The sequence below is a fragment of the Polistes dominula genome, unplaced genomic scaffold (genome assembly GCF_049000335.1).
Source record: "Polistes dominula isolate Pdom_NZ unplaced genomic scaffold, Pdom_raw_medaka contig_21, whole genome shotgun sequence".
Lineage (NCBI taxonomy): Eukaryota > Metazoa > Arthropoda > Insecta > Hymenoptera > Vespidae > Polistes > Polistes dominula.
Window position 1 is genome coordinate 1,769,145 of NW_028301061.1, and position 19,377 is coordinate 1,788,521.

At 31.0% G+C, this 19,377-nt stretch overlaps 2 long non-coding RNA genes across 2 annotated transcripts in view; one reads left to right on the forward strand and one right to left on the reverse strand.

Moving 5' to 3' along the window:
* The window catches only part of LOC149031392 (uncharacterized), a 32,599-nt gene extending 24,051 nt beyond the window's left edge, over window positions 1–8,548 (forward strand). Inside the window, exons 2-3 of the long non-coding RNA XR_016177802.1 lie at window positions 7,537–8,143; window positions 8,417–8,548. This is a non-coding gene — a long non-coding RNA (uncharacterized LOC149031392). The remainder of the gene's footprint in view (window positions 1–7,536; window positions 8,144–8,416) is intronic.
* LOC149031393 (uncharacterized) lies at window positions 3,848–8,521 on the reverse strand. The gene is made up of 2 exons (XR_016177801.1): window positions 8,404–8,521; window positions 3,848–8,102 (listed from the first exon to the last, which is right to left on the reverse strand). It is a non-coding gene; the product is annotated as an uncharacterized LOC149031393 (long non-coding RNA).
* Window positions 8,549–19,377: the final 10,829 nt, after the last annotated feature.

Below are 19,377 nucleotides of genomic sequence, written 5' to 3' on the forward strand. Positions count from 1 at the left end.
TATCATTCAATAAATGTACCCTAACTTAACTAATCTTATATAATTTTTCATACATCTAATACACGATTCATTTTATTCCTTTTCTTTTTTATTTCTATTTCTCATTATTCAAATGTTTTCAATGTTTCAATTATTTTCATTATTTTATTCACTTCACACGTGATTATTAATTTGCTAATTAGTTTAAAATTATATTAAATCAATGTTCAATAGATGGCATTGTATTACAATTCAATTATTTCAATTTTATTCATGTCACAAGTGACTACTAATTTACTAAATAGTTTAGAATTATATTAAATAAACGTTCGATAGATGGCGTTGTATTACAATTCAATTATTTCAGTTTTATTCATGTCACAAGTGACTACTAATTTACTAAATAGTTTAGAATAATATTAAATCAACATTTTATAACAAAACCTAAGCAACCCATGGCTATAACATCCTAGTATATATATATATATCACATCTGGAGTTTTTAGGGAAAAGATGGTAGTAGCATCGTCCTTGGATTATCACCGTCTGGGTTACACTCTTGTATCACAATGTACCGATGTAAAGCGTAACGCCGTTAGAGTTCCTAAATGGCTTTGTACTCACTGGTGGAAACGGTCATTTGCGATAAGGGCTCGTTTCTGTCTTCGACAACACACCGCGCGCCGAGAATGTCGTTGCTTTTGTAGAAGTGAAAGACTAAGAGACAGAGAGAGAGAAACAGAAAGAGACAGACAAAAAGAAAGAAAGAAAAGGGACGAGGATGAGAAGTAGGATGAGGATGAGGAATAGGATGGAAAGAAAGAGAAGTAGTAGAGAGTAGTAGTAGACACGTATAAAGAGGAAAAAGGGAAGAAGAGTGCAGACGCGAAGGGTGAACCTACAGAATGAGAGGAAGCTTCCCTGCAAAGTGGAAGAGACAGGGATACTAAAAAGAGAAAGGAAAGTGCTGTAAGACATTCGCACAAAATATAGAAAGAGATACAAAAAGAGTTATACGTAAGATAGATAAAGATAGAAATAAAATCAGAAAGAGAATGAGCGAGATGGAATGAGGGGAGTTACTTAGAAAGAGAAAGATAGAAAGTAAGTAAGTAAGTAAGTAAGTAAGCAAGTAAGTAAGTGGAGAGAGAGATAGAAATAGTTGAATATGAAGATAGAATGAGAAAGAGAAAGATGGATAATGTTAAAGAACAAAGTGAGATAGAAATAGTGGGATATGAATATAGTGTTAAAGAAAGATAGAAAAGGATAACGTAAAAGGATTTAGAAAGAAAGAGAGAGAGAGAGAGAGAGAGAATGAAAGATATATTATAGAAAGAGAAAATGAATGAGAATGCAAGAGGTAGTAGAAAGGGTGTGAGGGGGTGGCTGTGGGTGGGTTCTGGAAGGGACGTGAAAGATTGGGTGAGATAGAGAATGATAGAGAGAGATTTAGAATGAGATAGAAAGAACTGGGAGGTGGAGGAGGGGGTTTTGCGTTGGTTAGATGGGGGGAAAAATGGAAGGGATGAAAATGTAAGGGTGGCGAAGGAAAAATAGGGAGAACGGGGTCGTGCGATAGCATTGAGACAGGATAACGCCATAACAATCAAAGTAACGCGTTTTAAAGCGGGCCAGACGTTCGGGAATTCCTTGGAAGGGAATCCTTCCTTGGTGGTTGGAAGTATGGTGTTGTAAGGATGGAAGGATGGATGGATGGAAGGAAGGAAGGAAGGAAGGAAGGATTTCTCTGAGGACGTGATCCGTGTCAAACGGTGCAGAAGTTATATCTTTATATTGACTTTAAGTAAAGTCACACAAATCGTTTTATCTCACTTGGTATCTGTTCTTTTTCCTTTTTTCTTTTTTTGCTTCTTCTTTTTGTATATTCTCGTGAAAGAGATCGTTAACGTTAACGGGATGTTTATGGGATTAGTCGAAGAATATTTCTTTATGGTTTTTCTTTTTCTTTGTGAGGGTAGGTAAGTGTGGTTTGTTGGATGATGGTGTATTTATAAGAATTTAGGTTTATTTTTGAGTATTGTTTTTTTAATTAATAGGTGTTATCAATTAATTTGGTATTTGTTAATATTGATAGGGTTAAATTAAAATTGAAAAATTTAAAAAAACAAAACAAAAAATATACCAAAAAAATAATTTTCATTTGACAGAAAAAAAGGTCGACTTTCTCGAAAGACTGTATTCCCATTGGCCACTTGCTGTTGTCTTCTTCACTGTTAAAGGTATATCTGTGAATAGACAATGTAAGATAGGAAGTAAGGAAAGATGTTGTCACCGGAAGAAAGGAAGAAAGTTACTGAAGAGAAGAGAATTCTCTTCTCTTTCTCATATGGATGTAAAAGAGAAGAAGAAGAAGAAGAAGAAGAAGAAGCACACGAGATTCACTTTGTCCGAAGTGGTGACGACAATCACGAAGACGACGTAGACGATCTTCCGAGAGTCTACCCAAGAAGTGGCAACAACACATCTACCATTGGGCTAGCAAGCCAAGTGCCCACCCTGGGTGGCAAGTTCATACATAAAGAAACGAATGATGGTATATATAGTAAATTTTCTATCCTCTTTTTTTTTTTTTGGTCTTTTTCCTTTACTTCCTCTAAGTTTCAATACGACATTTTAAGGAGGGTGGGTAGTGAGAGGGGGTGAGACTATCAAATACGAAACTTACTTTTATCTTTTCGGTTGAAATACAATCGAACTATCTCGTTGTTACATATTGCGATCATAAAAATAAATTATACAGCTGACCATTAAATTAACATTCGAAATATATTTTTAGTGTAATTTTTATAATATTTTTATTATATTAATATTATTATAATTTATTATAAAATAATAATACTTTATTATAATAAATAAAGTTAGTATAAATTATTAATTAGTAAAGTAATAAAATTAGTAAAAAAAAAAAAAACATTTATAATATTAAATTTTAATTTTTTTTATTACAATAATATTATATTAATTTTATTATAATATTTTATATTTCTATACTAAATGTTTAATAATTTGTATTGTTGAACCCTTTCCAAAATTTGATCTCGAACAAACCAAAGTTCCAATATTAGGCACATTTTGTATTACACAAAGTATATATTAATACACACACACACACTCATGTATATATTATACAATTTACATAATTTATATATTAATAATTTCTCTCTCTTATTTGTTCATTCTTTCTCTTTATGATTTTCATTAAATAAAAGAGAAAAAACAAGGGATTGTTCGTCAGAGTTAGTAAATAGGATGAAATCGTGTAAGGGGTGAGAATAGTGTTGTTGGTAGTGGTGATGGTGAAAATTGGGTGCATTTTATCATGGCTATAAAGACTAATATAATACAATAGATGAAAAAAAATAAAAAAAAAATAAAAAAGAAAAAAAAATAGGAAAAACTATAAGAAAAAGTTCTAGAGAGAAAGAGAGAGAGAGAGAGAGAGTAAATAAATAGATTTGAACAAAGAGAGATAGAAAGAGAAAGAAAATACATAGAAAAGGCAATAGACTCTGAGTGGTCTTTCTCACTCACTCTCACTCTTTGCACATACACAAATACACACAAACAAACAAATAAACACATACCCGTATATATACTCACACACACATACACCATACACACATACACAGACATATATAGAGACTATCACTCGTAGGAAGGAACTTCACGTATGTCCTCGTACGTGGCAGGGTGTTTTTTAGACGGAGTGGCTTTTTGCAGGCGACAGGGCATTTAAGGGAATTGCTCCCTAGCGCCTTGAGTGCGCTTACCCTTAGTGCTTCTAAGGCGTAAAAACGATGCACCCTCTTTTTTTATTCTCTTCTTTTTTTTTTTCCTTCCTTCCTTCCTTCCTTCCTTTCTATTCCTTTTTTCGGTCAGAACAGGTCGATCGATTTGATCGAAAGATCACTTTCGATCACTCGATGAAAGAAGAGGGTGAAATTCGAACGATTAAACTTCCCCATACTCCCCACTACCACCCCACCCACCCCTTTATCACCATTTCTCTTTTATAATTTTAATGTTTCTTTTTTTATTAATAATAATTTTCTATTGTTTTATACACTCATCAAAAAAAGTTTTGCATTACCTGGGTTTTAAGTGTTTCGGAATCTTTCAATACAAATTGCATAGAGATCAACACGAACAACATTTCAGCTCTTTTTATTGCTGCAAAGGGGATGCATGGTCATGAAACCTGCTCATAAAAACCACACATTGTATGTTGTACCATCATACAGGTAGACTTTCAAAAATTGTGGTCCAGATTGCCACCAGTACCTCTAATACCCAATATTAATCGAAGTGATGCCAAACTCTTTTTTTGATGTGTGTATTTCTTTTCACACACACACACACACACATCATGTTTAGGTTTAACATTTACTACCCTAAAAAAACGTGACTAGAAAACAATCGAGTGAGTAAAGTGAAGCATATAGGATGCAACTGATTGTATGAGGTTGGTAACAGTTAAAATGAATCCCCGTAATAATTTGGCATGAGACTCATGGTGGATAGAGAAATTTTCTGCATTCGCGCATCAACGTCAAAAATGGGGATGGGAGAGTGAGAGGGATATGGTGGTGAGATTGTGGCAAAGGGCTCCTGTCCAGAGAGGGGGGGGAAGCGGAATGGGGTTAGATGAGTGAAGGTTGGATGGTTGATATCAGTTTACGTGCGAGAGAAATAGAGATGGATGGATAGATAGATAAATAGATAAATAGAGAAAGACAGAAAGAAATGTATTGAGGGGGTTGAAGGGGGTGGTGGCGGTGGTGGTGGCGGTGGCTGAGGGAATCAGAGTGTGAGGAGTGAAAGATTTTCGAGATAAGCGTTCGATTTTGCGGGCTGCTGCTCGTTTCTGCCATGGTTGACAGCGTGTGCCTCTTTCTCTCACTCATACACACATACACACACACACACTCACACTCATTCATTCTATGTACTCGCGCAGCCGCTTTTTCCAGTCTTATAAAATCCTGATCGGATCGTAGTGTACGGTAAATTGAACCGTTCGCAGAGAGATATTTCCAATATTTGAAGCCGCGACGGAAATCGCAGTCACTTCAGGAAATGAAATGTGTGTCTAATTTCCAACGTACGTAGTAGAGTGTATGTATACGTGTATGATCCGGTCTCCCCCTTCCTCCCCCTCCCTCCTCCTCCCCCTCCTCCTCCTCCTCATACTCCTCTTTTAACGCATTTCATACTACGAAGTTCTCTCTTTTTTTTTTCTATCCGTCTCTGTATCTATTTATCTATGTATCTATCTATCTATCTATCTATCTATCTATCTATCTATCTGTATTTATCTCGTTCATTTTTCGGTATATTTTCCCTCGGTTCAACTTTCGATAGGCTAACGCGAATTTGTGTTATCGAGTAAGAGAATGGTGGGGGAACGGCTGTAGTGGAGTGGGGGAATAGTGGCGGAGGAGTGGGAGAATGGTGGAGTAAGAGTGGGGGATGTTTATCAGAAACTCGGCAAATGTGCGCTGATTTTTAATCTCGATTGTATTCCTCTCTAATCTTTTATCGTGTCCTTCGTGGTGGTTAAATTTTTTTATTGATACATTTTTATATTTTTGGTTGGTTATATCTTTATTTGTTTTTCTATCTTTTGTTTGTTCTTTTTTTTTTTTTGGTATTTCTCTTTTTACTAAAGCGTCAATTTTTGCGAAAGTTTAGTTGCAATTATACAAGTAGTATAGTATAATAATTTATACGAGTTAATTGAACTTTAAGCAACAATTGTTATTTATAATTAAAAAAACAACAACAACAAATGATATAGTGTAGTATGGTAATTAAAAATATTATATGTGCATTTAAAAAATTGTGCTTATTTATTGATTGATTTATTTTATTTATATTAATTTCATTTATGTATGTCACATATACATATATACTTCAATTTAAAGGTTTAATAATAAAAAGAGGAATGTTATTTGCTAAATAAAAATAAAATCGTACATTCCGTTCATGAAAATTATTCAATTCAATAACACGAACGAAATATAATAATAAATATCAGAAATCTTGTAAAACAATCTTTTATCTCATAAATATGAAATATTTTTCGAGAGTATTATTATCTGATGATATCAATATTTCCAATCGATATTATCATTGCAAGCAACGATGATAACCTCGACTAACAAATACATACAAATACATTTTTATTTTCTTATGAAAAAAATATAAAACCAATTAATTTTCGTACAAATTATTTATACACAATTTCACGTATGCACCTATATAAATACATATCAAATATATATTTAAATAACAAAATTGTATATAAAATAATCAAAAAATATTACAGAAAGAAGAAGAAGAAGAACAAAAATATTTGAATTTATGAAAAAATTCATCGATAATTTTACGCAGAACATTTCTATGCACATGAGAGAACGAAAAGAAGACCAAAAAAAAAAAGAAAAAAGAAAAAAGAAAAAAAACCTTGTGTTGCTTTTTCAACATAAATGAAACATGCGTACGAATATTAACTTGCCGTTCGTCATTTTGTACACCCCCAATTCCCTCAACCCTCTCCCCCACTATCTTCCTATATTCTTTCTTTTTCTATTCTTTTTTTTTCTCTTTTTTTTTTTGTTAAATTTTTTTCATCTCGTCTCTCAATTTTTCTATCTCTTTCTCACGTTTTTCGTATTAGGTATGCGAAATGAAAGTACCCGAACCGTGGTTCCGCATGCTATCACCCTTTTCCCCTACTTCTGAATCCCTTTTTCCAACCCATACACCACCCCACAACCCCCACCTATTCCTTTTTTTTTCTTCTTCTATCGAGAAAAATATGAATAAGCTTTCTAATTTCCGTCGTTCGCATGACATTTTTCTATGAGGGCGTTTTTCAAATTGAAAAACCTCGAAGACATGCATACAACGAAATGCCATCTGATATATACATTACGTGGGTGCTCGTACGTGCGTATCTCTTTTATATAACTTTCCAACATAGTAATACTTCTTCTTCTTCTTCTACTTCTACTTATTCTTATTCTTTACTGGTTTTATTATAATACTTACATAGATTTTTTTTTTTTTCATTCATTCTTCATATCTTCTTTAGATTCTTTAGACTCATCTTTCAATAATTCTTCCATTTGCTATTAAAATGATGTATATATACGGTGAAGACATTAGTCAGTCACCAGAAATTGACCATTTTTCACTAGCTTTCTTTAAGTATTGGTAAATGCTTACTTCATTTACTATTATACGTTTCATTGGATACGATTATTTCCGAACAATCTACGAACGATTAATATCATTAACGACAGTTGTATTCCTTCACACTGTAACTTTCTTAACACTTTCGTTAAGAAGACTTAAGTAGTTGACGATAAGTCATTTCTTAGCTTTTGACTGTATGCCTGAAATTTTCACTATTTCAATTGCCATTCAATTTCTTATTCATTAAACACATTGTTTTTCGCATTGCAATATCAAAAACTTCATTAACCGAGTGGTCAACTATCGAATCGTATTATTCTGATGTTTTTCTAGAAGTTGACACACATTGGGAAGAAGACAAATATTGGACAAGAATAAATGGCTTAGCGTTAAAAAAAGATGTTAATGAACATGTAATATTTTCATATGAAGGTCAATATTTTCCTGGAAAAAATACTTTCTAAAGGGAGTATATCTTCTATGCAAAAGCAATGGGCGATTGTGGAAATGACCAGAAACTCCTGACGTATTACATTACAAATGGGAAAATATACTTTTTTTCATATTAATGAGCCTATCAAAACGAACAAAACACAAAATATTTACTCTATACCTGAATTAGATTCGATATGGAATAATAGTCAACTTTATTTTTCATTAACTTTCAGAATTGAACTTCTATTCATTTGTATTTGACCATTTAGTTGTTATTTCTTCTAATTGATGTAAATAAACGATATTAAAATAATTACTTTTATTGATTTTGGGCTGTAGTATAAGTGGTCAACTATTAACGAAAAAAATTGTCAATTACTGGTACTCTGCAGTTTCACAAATGGTCAACTACTGATGCAGTGATTGACGTCCGAAGTTCAAAGAATATCTTCAAGCATTGGGACCTACTATTCAATAAAAATTCAAGAAGTTAGCATTATTGAAGGTAAACATTTCTTTTAAGAGGTCAACCATTGATACCTTCATCTTATATGTCATGCTGTATATTATATATTTGATAAAATAATTATAATATTAAAATAAATTGTTTAATTATCTTCCTAATATTCAAAGTATGTGAAACATTGATAATAATTGGTTTTATTAGTGTTAGATATTTCCTTTATCGATGTGTATGTGTATTTGAAGGTAAAACGTAATATTGAATCTTGAGTACATATATGTATACATATATATAGTATATACCTTTATTCCTAAGGTAAAATATGACGGATATGGATGCGGCCGCATAATCCGTCGCTCGGGATGAGAAATCGAACTCGAATGCCTTACGCGACGGCAAGTACCGAAGGGAACCTCGATCCATCAAGAAGACGTAAGGGATCCAAAGTGATGTATCCGAGTCCAAGTTGACCTTTGCGCCGGACACTATAAAACTGTCCTTAAACATAGCCCTGTTCCCTAAAATTCTACTCGATTCGTTAACTTGACTTCTTTTTTCTTTTCTATATGTACCTACTCTTTCATAATTTACGATATATTTATATGTATATGTATACATTATTGACAATTGTTAATAAATTTTGGGCTTGGAATCTTTAATGATGTGATAAAATGTTAAATTGAATTTATTAAATATTAAAATGTGGATTTATTAACCCCTTGACCTACGCGATATCTGACTTCAGCAATCATGTTGTGCTATTCAATTGTTCCGCTGAGCATACCTGCTCGTTTAAAACACATATTCTTTAACACGAGTCAGACTCGTGGTATTCGTTTATGGCACAAATTCTTTACCACGAGTCAGACTCGTTGTGTTAGCTTATGGCACAAATTTTTTATCACAAGTTTGACTCGTGGTAATAAGTCAAGGGTTTAATCCAATGAACGTTTAAGAAACAAATTGTATATTCTAAATTAATTATAAATAATTTTAATAATAAAATATAATAATTGTTTTGGTAAGAAGTTTAGTAAGAAGAAGAAGAAGAAGAAGAAGAAGAACGGATAAGTGTTGAAGGGTTAACCACTTATGGTAGAAATGGTCGTGACCGGTGTACTCATGGATCGATCGAAAGGTGGTGGGCAAAAGTGAGGATGTCGCGGATAAAACGGATCCTTTGCACTTTATCCAGGCCTTTAAGTAACGCAAAAGGAAGAAAGAGAAAAAGAGAAAGAGAAAGAGAGAGAGAGAGAGAGTTTGATGGTGGTAGTTGAGGTTGGGGTTGTGGGTGGTGATGGTGAAGAAGAGAGAAACGAAGACGAGAATAGAAAAAGAAAACCAAGAAACGAACAAAGATGGCAAGTGAAAAAGTAAAAAGGATAAGAATAAGGAAAATAAAAAAGAACAAGGGTGTAAGAAAGAAAAGGAAAAAGGAAAGGGAAAGGGCAAGGGGTGAGGAGGAAGAGGAATAGGAAGAGGTTTGAGTACAGGGGGTGATAAGTGTGAGAAAGAAAAGGGCTACAGTGTAAAGAGGTGGACGTTATGAGAAAGAAAGTGTGTGTGTGTGAGAGAGAGAGAGGACTTGAGAGAGACCCTTTGAGAGAGAAAGAGAGAGAAAAGGAAAGAGAGTAAGTTCTTACTTTGAAATTCCGTCGATACATCACGCCTCTGGAACTTTGCTTGCCCCGCCCTAACCGCCTCCACGCTCCGCCTTGTAACACCACCAAGAAGATTCTGACTCTTCGTTTTATCCCTTTTTATATATCTCTCTCTCTCTTCTCTTCTTTTTGGTTTTCTTTTTTTTAAATAGGTGAGAAAGAGAGAGAGAGAAAGAGAGAGAGAGAGGAAAGGATTGAGTTACTACATGTTAGTCTTCTTCTTCTTCTTCTTCTTGTTTTTCTTCTTTTTTGTCTTCTGCATTTATTTCTTCAACTTTGTCTTAGTTTTCTAGGAAGATTGTGGTTTTGTTAAGGTAATAGCAATTGTTTTATTTTAATTTATTTTATTATTTTTTTTTTGTAAATTTGATAGTTGAGGGTAGAATGTAGATAGGATGAAGAGAGAGAGAGAGAAAGGGTTTAGTGTTTAGTTTCATGAAATTTTGTTGGAAAGTGTGACAACTTTGTTAAAGGTTGGTGAGTCCTGATTCCTTGATTCTATACTTTTCTTTTCTATTTTTTTTTAGATTCAATAGTTGGGGGATGATTATAGATAGGGTAGAAAGAGAGAAAGGGTAGAGTTATGTGTTGGATTTATTTTATTTGTTTAGATTACTATTTGGTTTCTTAAAATTGTAGGAAAGTGTGGCAACTTTGTTAAAGGGGTTCACTGATTCCTTGATTTTATACTTTTCTTTTCTATTTTTTTTTAGATTCAATAGTTGGGGGATGATTGTAGATAGGGTGAAGAGAAGAAGGATAGAGTTATGTGTTTAATTTATTTTATTTTATTTTTCTGGATTAGTATTTAGTTTCTTGAAATTTGGTAGGAAATTGTGGCAACTTTGTTAAAGGGGTTCATTGATTCCTTGATTCTTTTCTTTTCTATTTTTTTTATTTAAATTAAATCATTGAGGGATGATTGTAGATAGGGTGAAGAGAGGAAATGTAGAGTTATAAGTTGGATTTATTTTTTATTTGTTTGAATTAGTATTCAGTTTTATGAAATTTTGTAGGAAATTGTGGCAACTTTGTTAAAGGGGTTTACTGATTCCTTGATTTTGTTCTTTTTTTTTTTTTTAAATAAATAGATGAAAGTAGAATGTAGATAGGGTTGAAAAAGAAAGGGTAGAGTTATGTATTTAATGAATTTTATTTTTCTGGATTATTATAATATTTAGTTTCTTGAAATTGTAGGAAAGTGTGGTAACTTTGTTAATTAATAGGGTTTACTGATTCTTTGATTTTTAACCTTTTCTTCTTCTTTTTTTTTTTCTTACAGGGAAGAATGCAAATAGAGAAAAGAAAGAAGAAAGTAGAAGAAGAGTCATGTGTTCAATTTATTCTATGTTTTTTTTTTTCTCAAGATTGCAAGAAAATTGCAACTTTGTTTAGGGATTACCAATTAGATATTAATATTTATATAATTGATGTAGGTTAATATAAGTGATCCAATCTTTTTCTTGATTCTTTTATTGATTGTTCTTAAAAGAAAAAGATATTTGAGATTTATTCTTTCTTCATTAAACTGTATAATAATATTTAAAATACTTTTTTACAAACAAATCTTGCATGCATTCATTTGTATCATACTTAATAACATCTTATGAACATGTCAAGTTAATTCCAAAATAATTTACAACTACTTGCAAACCAAGTATAACATGTTTATTAATTTAATTTATTATCTTACACATATTAACATCATGTAATATACATACAAATACACATAAATATAATACATTATGAAATAATAGTCATCAAAAATAAAAACAACTTTCAAATATCCAATATTCAATATTCACAAGATTAATCCCAGAAAATGATGAACAGTAGGAACCATAAAGGTTTTTTCTTTTTTATTATATACTAGGATAGAAATATACAAAATAAAAAATACAAACTCAAGAAGAAGAAGAAGAAGAAGAAGATACAAAAAAAAAAAACAACAAGTCATGTAAAATATTCAGTGACGACGTCGGTTTCGAAGCAACACGTTTGCTATTCTAAATATAGTTGGGGAACAATGCACACAGGCCTCTCTCTCGCCTACTTTGGGATTCATAAAAGGGAAAAAGCGAGCTTTCCTCGAGGCTCGCGAGGGTTCCTTCTTCTTATCTCGTTCGCCAGTGCTATCTCGGAAACACTCATACCACCCATACCAAACTACACTCTCATTCCTTTTCCTTATTCTTCTTCTTCTTCTTCTTCTTCTATTTCTATTTCTTTTTAATTTTTTGTCTTCTTCTTTCTTCAATCCTAGTCTTATTTCTTTAGTTTTGTCTCATTCTAGTTTTATATATGTTTTAGTATTTTCTTTAGTATAGAAGTCTAATATTTCCTATCCCTGTTTCACTGTATAGAAACAAGAAAATATAAAGAAAACTAAAGTTTCTTGTTTCTTGTTTCTATTACTTAGCTATTTTCTTGTTTCTTATTTTTCTGACCAAAAGACAACACACTTTACCCCAAAAGATTCTTGTTTATTCTTAGAATAAATCTTTCAACCCTATTTTTTTTTTTTTTTTTTTTGAAGGATGACCATTCAAAGAAAACTAACTGAAAAATATATAAATGCGTGTGTTATATATTCATGAAAGTTTGAAAGTTAAAACAAAAATATATTTGGCAAATATATTAGCAAAAGGAATGTGTGTTATTAGATTAGGTGTATTACAAGAAATCAATTTACATGTATTTATATGATATACTGATGGTAGTGGTGATAGTGGTGGTACTTAATAATAATAAATTAATTACATTGTTTTTAAATCTTAATATTCATTTATAATATTTTTGTTTTTGATTGAAAATGTAGCATCGAAATATGAACTGTCTAATCAATGTGTTACCATAACTGATTAGAATTTCCTCATTAGGTTTATTATATTGATCGATAGAGCTTAGTTCAACAGAAAATGAGACAATACTACTAGCAATTATTGACGATACCTAATAATTCATATTTGATTAACTAATATTGTTCTATTCCTTTATTAACAATTATCATTTCTCAATACAACGATTTATTTATTTACAAATACAATACAGATGTTTGATAAGACAAATATTACACTTTGGTGTCAAGAAATATTTTTGCAAAACGTGAAGGTATTTACGTAATAAAACTAACAAAATTCCGCTAATGCGGAAATTGCTACACTTTAAATTGTTGCGACAAATCGTAGAATAAAAAATTTGATTTATAATCAAAACACTTTCCAAAATTCAAAACATTTTGTTTCTAAAAAGTAGTGACAAATCGGATTTCGATGGAAAATGGGCCGATATAGAATTTAACATAGATTCAAAACAGTTTCTATTTTCTTTCATCTGATGCTGTCGCCATAACTCTGTATAAACCCTGACGAAACCCTGACAAATCCTGATGAAATCCTGACGCAACCCTGACGCAACCCTAACGGTTGCTATATGCAAACAACAAAGTTGTTGTATGCGAACAACAAGATTGCTCTTTATTGACGCATTAACAGAATTTTTGCTGCGTTGGCGTTTAATACGTAAATACCAACATGACAAACGTCAGATATTGTAGATTGACGAAGAAATAAAAAAAAAAATGTATAATATCTTTAATTTTAAAAGAAACAAAATATGTCAAATGATATATAATAATATTTAATTAAAATATATATATTTATTTATTTGATTTAAAAATGATTTGATTAAACCTCGATGTCAACACATATTTTTACAAACGTGTCAAACGTTAGATATTGTAGATTGATGAAGAAATAAGAAAATATGTTAGATTTGTTATATACATATATATATATAGGATTCCATTTTGCCATTCATTATCAGCTACGGTTGGTAGTTTGTATCCTATAACTATGTTGGTATATCTTTGGAACGTATCTCTCAGTAGTTGAAGTGAGATGCAGCAACCATCGTACCCACGACCAACGTCGTACAAAACTTCGAAGTAACTTAGACGAACGCGTCTCACAACCGCGAGAACGTAACTTTAATTACGAAAGTTCCCTCATTGTCTAAGAATACGCGGTATGGGCAAGAAAGTACGGTCTTTCTCGCATCGAGTGAAAACTTTCTTCCTGTCTTCAGATAGAGCTTTGAGTATAAGAAAGAAAAGTGAACAAGAAAAAGAGAAAGAACTTGACTGACAAAGAAAATGAGAGTGTAAGAAGAAAGAGACGAAGAAAGAAAGATATTAAAAACGAATAAGAGAGAGAGAGAGAGAGAGAGAGAGAGAGAAGAATAAAAAATATTTTGTTGAACACAATACATTAGAATTGAACTTTGATTCAAAAATTTCGACACTTTTTTTTTGTTTGTTTTTTTTTAAATTAACATTTTGTCAAGTAAACTTTTACAAAAAAAAAAAAATAGAAATAATTTATTATGCGGTTTTCAAAGTAAATAAATGCACGACATTTTGACACAATGTTGCATTCACATACAACTTGGTTTTATTATTAGGTTAATTTATTAATAAAATAATTGATTAATTGAAAAAAAAAAAACAATGAAAAATGTACTGGTAAGTTCAGTGGCATCTCTTGGTGAGTGTACGAAACATTTGAACATAACCTAACCTTTATCTATTGGTATCTCTGGGAGGAGTGTCGCGTAGCAATTCGACCTATCTACTTTAATTTTGAATTTAGCCACCAGATAGTGTATTGAAGTGCTAGAGATCCCACGTGGCGTATCAAAATTCGACCTATCTACTCTAATTTTGAATTTAGCCACCAGATAGCGTATTCAAGTGCTACAGATTCCAATACGACAACGTCATATTTTGAATTTTCATTGGTGTCATTTAATCAAACGATGAAGTATATTTAAAATAATGTATAATTAATGTACAATTATTAATGAATTATTATTACAAATGTTTATAATGTAAAATGGAAGAAGAAAAATGAGCAAAATTAAATTTCATTGTTAAACATTATGAATAAGAAAAATCAAAAGAAACATCTAATATGAAATAATTTATTATCAATATAAAAACTAGAATATAATTAACTATAATAAAAAAAATAATAATAATAATAATAATAATTTTAAAGTATTATATTAGACGAAAAAAAAATAAAAAAATGAACGAAATTATAAAGCAATAAAATAAATATCAAAGATACGATACTAACGTTTTTCTTAATACTTCGATGATAACGTACGAATACACACACATACACCTTATACACGTGTACACTGCATACAAGTAAAAAAGTATCGTAGAAAATAGTCAAGAATCAAGATTAGGAGTGTTCCCATGTATCCTGCCAGTTCGAATCACGCGATTTTTCTTTCAACGGGGGATCCCCAGGGCACACTCTTCTTTTACTTTCCTCTCTCAGATAGGAACGACGTATAATCGATGATGCCATACCAATGTGCTTGTGTTAGTGTGTTCTACTATATACAATCTTGACAAAAAAAAAAAAACAACCCAAAATAGTAAAAAAAAAAAAGGAAAAAATTATCTAATACTTTTCTCCTCACATTATTTCCGAATAATTTTTGTTATGTACGTTAAACAATTATTATAATGACAACAACAATAACAAGTATAAAATTAAACGTAGTAAATAAACACGAGTGAGTTTTTAGTGTCTCAAGGACAAATGGTGAGGATCAGAAGAAAACTACGACTACTAGAAAAGAAAGATGATCCAAATGAAACGTAAGAAACACGATACGTATTATCTTTCTCTCTCTCTTTTTTTTTTCCCCTTCTTTTTTCTTTTTTTTTTTAGTTTAACCAAGGTGTTGGTTGAGTACTGAGTATTATACATTATCCAACAAAAGTACGTTTAAAATCCTTGTTGTTTTTGATATTTCGATTAATATTAAATACAGTGATCAATTTTCAAACGATTCATCAATTTGTCATATCAAATATTATTAACAATTCAATTATTTTCTTTATATCAATTTATTGATAATTTTATATAACAACAATTCATATTCTTATGAATTCATTTTTCTATTTGCTACGATTAAAATCTTTTGCTAATTTTTACAAAATAAAATTAGCAAAAAATTTGTTTTCAACTGACTGTTATCAAAAATAATATTAAATAAAATGTATACAAAATATTAAACGAGTTAATACTAACTTTCTATTGGTGTATTAATACACTAAACTAATGAATTATTATATATAATCTTCTTAAGAAAGAATATATTTCAATTGAATATTCCTAACCTAAAAATTTCTAAAATTTTAATGATAATATAGAGACAATCTTAAGTTTAAGAACTAAAAGTGTGAGGAGATGTGCATTATGCGTCACGTGCTTAAAAAAAAAACCAACTTACGTTAGATGTATGTGTATGTATATGTTAAGAGTATATACGGGCATCCATAATAACATCAATGGCAAGTTTCAAGCAAAAAACTGGACCATTCTCACGAGGTCGATGAACTTTATTTTATTAGAGTTCACGAAACGGGCCGTGTATTAAATTAAATCGGTGTCCTAACTAAGGCCCCATGCGGGATTGTCAACGAAATTAAAAGATTTTATTATTCTTTCGTTTTTTTTTTTTTTTTTTTTTTTTTTTATAAATACATATATACACATATGTAGGTCAAAAGTTACCGACGCTTTTTTAATAACGTACCAATTAATTGTGAGCACACATCAAAATATCCTGTGTCATCTTAGATTATGATCTTACATTAAAACAGGAAAAATAATGAGACTAATAGAAAAATAATACGTGTTAACTACGTTTAGAATTTTATTAGATGATTCACCTTTTTGATAATCGAATGATTTATTTTATTAAATAGTGAGAAAAGAAAAGAATGTTTTGTTCTGTTAAATAATATAAATAATAAAATTAATCTTATGACAAATAAATGTTCTGTTAAAATCATTTGGAATCAAATCTTAGATTATTTTGAGTCACATTTTATAAATGAGATTTCAAAACTATACTGTATACTATGAAATGTTTATGAAAAGGTTTGAGAAAATAAAATTAGACTGTATAAGCTGTCTCAAATCATTTGTTTAATTACAATATCATATTTTTGTTTTAAAATCATTTGGGATCAAATCTTGGATTATTTTGAGTCACATTTTATAAATGAGATTACAAAACTATACTGTATACTATGAAATGTTTATGAAAATGTGTGAGAAAATAAAATGAGGTTATGTAGACTGTATCAAATCATTTTTACAATTAGAATAACATTTATTCTTACTCTAAGATCATTTGAAGTCAAATATTAAGTAATTTTGAGTCACATTTTATAAGTGATGTTTTCTAACTACACTGTATACTATGAAAGGTTTATGAAAAGGTTTGAGAAAATAGAATTAAACTGTATAATCTGTATCAAATGATTCTTACAATTAAAATAACCTATTCTCGTTTTATTTTAGAATCATTTGAAATCAGATCTGATAATTTTGAGTTACATAACATGTAATGTTTCAAAACTATACTGTATACTATGAAATGTTTATTAAAAAGTGTGAGATAATAAAATTAGACTGTATAGGCTGTATCAAATCATTCGTACAATTAGAATAACATATATACCTGTTCTGAAATCATATGGGATAAGATCTCAGGTAAATTTGAGTCACATTATCCAAACGATGTTTTAAAGCTGCACGTTTTTAACACCATTGATGATGATCATCCGTACTATTACCGATTGGTCCCAAATAAAGAAAAGAAAACTAATTTAACGAAAGGGGTATGAGAGGATTTGGGTGGTCTACTCAATTGGATGGGTCCGTTTGCGTGTTAGCAAGCAGTCGACTTAAGCTCTTTGTCTGCCAATTGAATTCTAAATTGAGTCAAACGTTTAAATAGCACGGAAAGACTGCTGCGAGAGCCACAGGCACATGAAGACCGTTACTCTCATTAGGTAATAATAAGCTATCCGAGTAAGCAAACCCAAAAGAAAAAAAAATAAACGAAGAAGAAGAAGGAGGAGGAGAAGGAAAATAAAAATGAAAAAACAGTAAACTATCTTCTGATCAACCAATGAGAATATATTATTTTCTTCCTTTCGTGTTATTCAAAGGTGAAGAATATTATACAATAAAACAAAAAAAAAAGTGTTAACGATTAACGTGCCATGTAATTATGAAAGAAATAAAACAGTTAATTACTAATCCAACGTAGAACCTATTTAATTCTCGAAATATATGTTTGTACAAGTGTGTGTGTGTGTGTGTGTGATTGTGTCTGTTGTGTTAAATGTTGGTTTAAATGTATAGTTAATGTTGATTGATACTTTTCATTTAAACAGAATTTTTTTTATTGTTTTATTTTGAAATAAATGTACGTAAGAGTACGAACACTTTCGTATCAATTAAAACAGGTATTTGTGAGAAAGTTAATTTAGGATTGAGGGTGTTTAGAAATGTTCAAGAAAATTCAGATAAAACATTAGTAATTAAAATGAATACAATTTTTCTTAAGAATCTTACAAAAAAAAAAAAAAAAATCTCTGCTAAATTTTATAATCAAATTCATTGTAAATATAAATTGAAAGATTTACGTTACATTTGAAACGAATAAATAAGAAATAAATTACGAGATATACAATATGATTGAAGGTGTTGTGATGTCGAAAACGTAAAGTTAAAAAAAAAAAAAAACGTCAACGTTTATGGAATCTGCTGCTGAGAGGGGAGTTAGGGGATGGGGATGGGGGTTGGGGAGGTAACGTGTGTAAAAGAAGAAAAGAAAAATATTTAGTATCGTAAAATAAGTTCTTATTTCTTCTTCTTTTGCAAGGTGTAAAAAAAGGTAAAAAAAAAAAGAAAAAAAACAAAAAAGAAACACGGTTGTACGTTTGCAATCGTAAATCTTTGACATCAGGGTAGAGATAGACGGGTGTAGAGAAGAGAGAGAACCCGATCGAAAGTATCCAACGGCTCATTAATCCTAACCAAGTGACGTGCCATTCGTCGTCATCGAACAACATTACGTTGACTCGGGAGTGACATAGCAAACACCTTTCGCGGTATTCCTCGATGGTAGGTAATTTATAATCCTCTCTACTACTACTACTACTACTACTACTACTACTGCTACGAAATAAAGAGAGAGATAGAGATAGATAGATAGATAGATGATAGATAGATAGATAGATAGATAGATAGATAGAGAAATAAAGAGAGGAAAGTAGTACTACGGACATCGGACATGGTTCTGGAATTGATTCTTACGATAACGGGATATAAAGTACGATACCGTCGATGAAAATTATATTCCTGTCGCCATTTCTCTATTCTTTACTTTATTATTATTATTATTTTTTTTTTTGAAGTGAAAACTTCTTTAGAATGGGAGTGATCTGAAAAGTAAATAAACGCGGTCGGTTAGGAAACGAAACTATGAAACGGAGCTATGAAACGGCTGCTATACTTAGGATACTACGGACTTATCGGAAAAACCCTACGGACTTATCGGAAAGACCCTACGGACTTATCGGAAAGACCCTACGGACTTATCGGAAAGACCCTACGGACCTATCGGAAAAAACCTCACTACTTTTCGGAAAAAACCTCACTACTTTTAGAAAAGTTACTCCGAAAGTGAGGTTATTAGTTATTATATATTATTAATTATATATTATCATATTTA